We start from the raw sequence: 7,542 nt of genomic DNA, 5'->3' as shown, positions 1-7,542 counted from the left end.
GCAGCCAAGAAATGGGAAAAAATAAGGAAAATAAACTCTGGTTTTAAAACTTTTCCACTGTTCTTGTTCATATACTTCCCCAGCTGTAGTAAGTTGGGAAACAATGGCTGATCTTCAGTGGGAAAGGACTTATGATTGGCAGAAATCTTCTCTCTATCTGAGAATTAGTTACAAGTGGACTCTCCGGAACGCTGCCTGAATGCAGTGAGTGGGTGGAGCCTGGAGGAGTTGCTGGTGTAATACCTTAGCCATGTTCACAGTGCTAGTTATTTTGGAACAATGCAGAAAATTTAAGTATAGTCATTTTTCAGATAATCATGCTTCTCGTAGAATTTTCCGAAGTTTTACATCTTTCATTTATTTGAAAATGGGGCGAAAATGCTGCATCAGTCATATAGCCCTTCAGCCCATCATGTCTAGGCCAGCCAGCAAGTGCCACTGTACTAAGCCCATTTCCCACTGCAGCACTTGGCCTTTCATTGCATAAGCATTTTGCATACATCTGTAAATACATGATAACCTGTTGCCCAACTACACTAATCCCATTTGCCCACATTAGGTCCATATCCTCAGCATATCCTTAAATGTATCAGTTGTTCTGGCAGTGAGTTGCAGATTATAGATCCCATATCTGAGCACGCGGCAGTGTTAGGTGGAGTGTGCCAATACTCAGAGGTTTGGATAGAAAATGGGAGATGTTGGAGTGCATTTTCCGGAGAGTTTATACCAACCTAAAAGGAAATGGCTTCATTTATCCATATAAAACATGCGCCTAAAGGTAGGAAAATTAGGAAACTTCATCAAATGGGGCATATATATAAATGGCATATATATAAACAGTATATTTAAATGGTATATATATAAACCATTGTCTTCGTTTGTTTAGCAGGTATTCATGGAAAGTTTAAAATCTGATTATAAAGATTCCTGTCTGTGCCACTTTATAAATCAGTGCTCATTCTCAGTAGATGTGTTGATTCAGTAAGGTGTGGGCACGCTCAACAAATCTTATAGTTTCAGATATAAAATTTAACAACGTTTCCTATTGCACGTTAATGACCAGCAAAATCATAGTGGGGGGGGGGGGGGTCACTAGGAGTGGAGAAGTCTGCTGGAGAAATAAAAAACTGCAGTAAACCAGGTTAGATGGTTGTAATTTAAGATTCGAGAATATGAATGGATTTCAAGAGGGAAGTAGAGAGTGCAAAATCTGTAAGTTTAGCAATATGAGAACTGGCAGCAGATCTAAAACAGCACAATATAGCACAAAATGTGAACATGGGAAATATTAGAGATAATGAAAGTACAAGGGGAAATACTCGTTAACAGCAATCTAATGGCATACACTATGTTGGGATTGGATTTACAGATTGTGTCTGATGTACTGTACATTATCACCCAGAGAAACTGCAGATGTTGTGTTTAACTTGCTAGGTCTGAACTCCCTACCACAAAACTGCCTGCTCCCTTCATCTTTAGAGTACCAAAGTTTTAGTCACATTTCCTATCATCACCTTGTGTGGCTTAATGTCAAATGTTATTAGGCTTGCAAAACACCTTGGAATGTTGCAGGCCCAATATAAATGTTATTTTCATGAGAACCACGAGGTCTGATTCCTTGTCATTGCATCCTGACCTTTTCTAAATTTGCCGAAAATCCACGCCTTACTTGTGTTGCCCCTAAACACTACAGGATTGGGCAGGGTCTGTGCATGGTACGCTTCTGGTCCACGGCAACTCCACTGGAATTGATTCAGCTGGGCTTTCATTTTACTGGTGTTGCTTGTTTCTTCCAGCAGATGGTGGCACTGAACTGGAAATATTCAAAATCCAACCCATGTTAAACTAGCAAGAATCTTCAAGTCAAGAATGTTTATTTGTCATATACTGACACCGGAACAATGAAATTCTTACTTGCAGCAGTATAATAGGTATGAAAACATAACACAAGATGTAATAAAGTTCATTAAATTAATAACTTTAAATTAATAACTGGGTGGCACGGTGGCGCAGCGGTAGAGTTGCTGCCTTACAGTGCTTGCGACGCTGGAGACCTGGGTTCGATCCCGACTACAGGTGCTGTCTGTAAGGAGTTTGTACGTTCTCGTGACCAAGTGGGTTTTCTTCAAGATCTTCGGTTTCCTCCCACACTCCAAAAGACGCACAGGTATGTAGGTAAATTGGCTTGGTAAATGTTAAAATATAGCCCCTAGTGTGTAGGATAGTTTTAATATGCGGGGATTACTGGTCGGTGGGTCAAAGGGTCTGTTTCCGCGCTGTATCACTAAGCTAAACCACAATGCTAGTGTAAAAATACACTTGAGTCCTTGGTGCAACCAAAGACAGTTTATAGAAGCTCATATTTGAGGTTAGTGTTATGTAGTGTTCAAGAGCCTGAAGGTCATTAGGAAGAAGCTGTTCTTGAAGCTGGTGGTCATGGTTCTCAAACTCATGTATCTCCTTCCCGACGGTAGGCGTGAATTGAGAGCGTGGCCAGGGTGTCGGTCTTTGCTGATTCTGGCTGCCTTTTTAAGGCTGTGCCTCCTTATTCATCCCTTCATTGGTGGGGAGGCCTGTACCTGCATTGGACAGGACAATATCTTGTGCTGTGTCTTATGGTTTGTTTCTTATGTTGTGAAAAGGGGAGGGGGTCAAAACTGGCTGTTCGACTGTTACAACTCATATTCAGGTAATACTATCAGTTAATGGACTGAAGTTGCAGTTTCAGTTGGTCACCTGTGAGCTCACCTGCCAAATGGTCACCTGCCAAATGGCTTCTGTCTGAAAGCTGAGGTACTAAAGTTGTCCACGATGAGACACTACCGTCCATATTCATGAGACATTCCACTAGAGTGAGGAAATACCCCTGCACCCCCTTCCCTTTCTCCCCCACACTCCCTTTCTCCCCTCCCACACCCTCTTTCTCCCCTGCCCCCCTCCCCTATGTCCCATCAGGACTCGCACCGATTTCTCCCCTCCCACTCCCCATAGATTCCTTCCTCTGGCTTCACCATTTGGGACTCTTCAATCCTTTTGTATCTCACCTCTTTTTTCATATCTTGACTTCGTCCAACCATCTGCTTATCAAACCCTCCCTCGTCTGTATTCACATTACCTGCCACGCTTTGTCCTACTCTTCTAGCTTTCTCTCCCCACCCTCCACGATCAGTCTGAAGAAGAGTCCCAACCTGAAACATAACCTATTCATGTTCTCCAGAGATGCTGCCTGATCTGTTTTAAACCTTCCATCACTATCTTAGTTGAGGATGATACAATTTCAGGGTCATAACAGGATATCTAAAACCGAGAAAGAAACAGAGCAAGGAACCACAGACCCGTCCAAACTACCAGCAGAAGATTTTTGGAAGCAGTCAGCAGATCACGCAGCATCTATGATTGGAGCGACAGAGTAAATCTTCAGGTTGAAGGCTTTACACAACTGGAATCAAAGCAAAGACAGAGCACACAACAGAATCATGAAAAATTGATGCGGATTTGTAAAGTGAAGACCATGTCCAGCCCAATTGACCATTAGATGATTTTCAGCCAAATATCTACAGGGAACAATGCGTTATGAGATGAACACAAAAAACTGGAGTAACTCAGCGGGACAGGCAGCATCTCTGGAGAGAAGGAATGGGTGACGTTTCGGGTCGACCGGTTAGGGAAAAGGGAAACGAGAGATATAGACGGTATTGTGGAGAGATAAAGAACAATGAATGAAAGATATGCAAAAAAGTAACGATGATAAAGGAAACGGGCCATTGTAAGCTGTAGGGTGAAAATGAGAAGCTCGTTCAACTTGGGTGGGGGAGGGATAGAGAGAGAGGGAATGCCAGGGCTACCAGAAGTGAGAGAATCAATATTCATACAACTGGGTTGTAAGCTGCCCAAGTGAAATATGAGATGCTGTTCCTCCAATTTGTGTTTAGCCTCATTCTGACAATGGAGGAGACCGAGAACAGAGAGGTCGGTGTAGGAATGGGAAAGAGAGTTAAAGTGTCCAGCAACCGAGAGATCAGGTTGGTTCACGTGGGCTGAGCGAAGGTGTTCTGCGAAACGATCGCCCAGTCTACGTTTGGTATAAGAGTCCACATCTTGAACAACGGACACAGTAGATGAGGTTGGGGAGGTGCAAGTGAACCTCTGCCTAACCTGAAAGGACTGTCAGGGTCCCTGGACAGTCGAGGGAGGAGGTATAGTGACAGGTGTTGCATCTTCTGTGGTTGCTGGGGAAGGTACCTGGGGAGGGAGTAGTTAACTAGGGAGTTGCGGAGGGAATGGTCTCTGCAGAAGGCAGAAAGGGGTGGAAATAGGAAAATGTGGCTAGTGGTGGGATCCCGTTGGAGGTGGCGGAAATTTTGGAGGATTGTGTGTTGTACTGATGGGGTGGAAGGTAAGGATTAAGTGGACTCTGTTGCAACTAGGGGAATGGGGAGCAAAGGCGGAGCTGCGGTGTACAAAGGAGACACGAGTGAGGGCCTCATCTATGATGGGAGAAGGGAACCCACGTTCCCTAAAGAATGAGGACATCTCGGATGTTCTAGTATGGAACACCTCATCTTGGGCGCAGATGCGGCGTGGACAGATGAATTGGGAGTAGGGGATCGAGTCTTTGCAGGAAGCAGGGTGGGAAGAGGTGTAGTCGAGATAGTTGTGGGAGTCAATGGGTTTGTAATAGACGTCAGTCAAGTGTCTTTTTTATGATGGAGACTGAGATCAAGAAAGGGGATGGAGGTATCGGATATGGTCCACGTAAATTTGAGTACAGGATGAAAACGTGATGAAGTCCATGAGTTCTGCATGGGTGCAGGAGGTAGCACCGATGCAGTCATCAATGTAACAGAGATAGAGTTTGGGGATAAGGCCAGTGTACGCCTGGAACAGGGATTGTTCAACATACACTGCAAAGGGGCAGGCATAGCTGGGGCCCATGTGGATACACATAGCTACACCTTGGACTTGGAGGAAGTGGGAGGAGTCAAGGGAGAAATTGTTGAGGGTGAAGACCAGCTCCGCAAGGCAGAGTAGAGTGTTCGTAGAGGGAAATTGGATGATTCTGCGGTCAAGGATGAAACGGAGGGCTTTTAGGCCTTCCTGGTGAGGGATGGTGCAGTGACTGAAGTCCATAGTAAAGATGAGGGAGAGAGGGCTTGGAATGCCGAAGTCATTAAAGAGACGAAGGGCATGTGAGGTATCTTGGACATAGGTCGGGAGAGATTGGACCGGGGGGATAGGATGGAGTCGAGGTACGCGGAAATCATTTCTGTGGGATAGGAGCAGGCAGAAACAATGAGTCTACCAGGGCAGTTGTATTTGTGGATTTTGGGGAGAAGGTAAAAACGGGCTGTGTGGGGCTGGGAAACGAAAAGGTTGGAGGTTGTGGAAGGCAGACAGCCAGAAGTGATGAAGTCGGTAATGGTCAGTAAGGCCTGGTGCTCATTTCTGGGATCATGGTCCAAGGATAAGTAGGAGGAGGTGTCTGAGAGTTGTTGCCTGGCCTCAGAGTTCAGTGCGCCAGACTACCACGGCACCTCCCTTGTCGGCGAGTTTGATTATAATGTCAGGGTTGCTGCAGAGTGAGCGGAGGGTTGTACATTAAGAGGGGGTGAGGTAAGGGGTTCAGGTGAGGTAAGGGGAGTGGAAAAGTTGAGGCGGTTGATGTTGCGCCGGCAGTTAGAAATAAATAGGTCTAGAGAGGGTAGAAGGCCATTCTGGGAAGTCCAAGTGGAGGGGAACCGGTGGAGACGGAAGAAGGGGTTGCATTCCAACACAGACCATTCCGACTAGATCTCACCATCTCCATCACAGGAAACAGCCTATTGACTGACATCTATTACAAACCCACTGACTCCCATAGCTATCTTGACTACACTTCTTTCCACCCTGCTTCCTGTAAAGACTCTATCCCCTACTCCCAATTCCCCTGACTATGCCGCATCTGTGCCCAGGATAAGGTTTTCCATACCAGGGCATCAGAGATGTCCTCATTCTTTAGGAAACAGGGGTTCCCCTCTTCCATTATAGATGAGGCTCTCACTAGGGTCTCCTCGATATCCTGCTGCTCCGCTTTTGCTCCCCCCACCCCCATTCGTAAAAAGGACAGAGTCCCCCTTGTCCTCACCTTCCACCCTATCAGCCGTCATATACAGCATATAATCCTCCAACATTTTCGCCACCTCCAACGGGATCCCACTACTGGCCACATCTTCCCATCTCCATCCCTTTCTGCTTTCCGCAGAGACCATTCCCTCTGAAACTCCCTGGTCAACTCATCTCTTCCCATCCAAACCACCCCCTCCCCAGATACTTTCCCCAGCAATTGCAGGAGATGCCTCCCCCCTCGACTCCATCCAAGGACCCAAACAGTCTTTCCAGGTGAGGAAGAGGTTCACTTGCACCTCCTCCAACCTCATCTACTATATCTGCTGTTCCAGGTGTAAACTTCTCTACATCGGCAAGACCAAGCGCAGGCTCGTCGATCGTTTTGTTGAACACCTCCACTCAGTCCATCTTCACTTACCTGATCTCCCAGTTGCTCAGCTCTTCAACTCCCATTCCCAATCTGACCTTTCTGTCCTGGGCCTCCTCCATTGTCACAGTGAAGTCCAGCGCAAATTGGAGGAACAGCACCTCATATTTCCCTTGGGTAGTTTACACCCCAGCGGTATGAAGATTGACTTCTCTCACTTCAGTTAGCCCTAGCTTTCCCTCTCTATCCCCTTCCCACTTCTCCGACCAGTCTTACTGTCTCCGACTACATTCTATCTTTGTCCCGCCCCTCCCCTGACATCAGTCTGAAGAAGAGTCTCGAACCGAAACGTCACCCATTCCTTTTCTCCAGAGATGCTGCCTGTTCCGCTGAGTTACTCCAGCATTTTATGTCTACCTACACAGACGTTTCTGTCTTCGGTCTCCTCCATTGTCAGAGTAAGGGTAATGCAAATTGGAGGAACAGCATCTCATATTTCGCATGGGCAGTTTACAGCCCAGTGGTATGAATATTGATTTCTCTCACTTCAGTTAGCTCCAGACTTCCCTCTCTCTCTATCCCTCCCCCACCCAACTCGCACTAGCTTCTCATTTTCACCCTACAAACAGCCTGTTTCTTTTATCATCGTTACTTTTTGCATATCTTTCATTCATTGTTTTTTATCTCTCCACATCAAAGTCTATATCTCTCATTTCCCTTATCCTTAACCAGTCTGAAGAAGGGTCTCGACCCGAAACGTCACCCATTCCGCTCCAGAGATGCCACCTGTCTCTCTGAGTTACTCCAGCTATGGACAGGTATATGCATGGAAAATAGTTTAGAAGGATATGGGCCAATTGAACTGGCTTACATTGGGGATCTTGGTCGGCATGGAGGAGTTGGGCCGAAGGGCTTGTGGACTTTGTCTCCACAGACGCTGCCCGTTGGGTGTTTGCAGTTTGTTGGCCCGCCCTTGTCCCGGGTCAGTGGCGGTGTTTGTGGGATGGACCTCCTGTGACCAGGCATCAGGTGCTGCTGATCAGCGGCCGGGGGCGGGGAGCTGATCCTCG

This window comes from Rhinoraja longicauda, chromosome 21 (assembly GCF_053455715.1).
Source record: "Rhinoraja longicauda isolate Sanriku21f chromosome 21, sRhiLon1.1, whole genome shotgun sequence".
NCBI classification, from domain to species: Eukaryota; Metazoa; Chordata; class Chondrichthyes; order Rajiformes; family Arhynchobatidae; genus Rhinoraja; species Rhinoraja longicauda.
The sequence above is the reverse complement of the archived record's forward strand: the minus strand, read 5'-3'. Positions refer to the sequence as shown.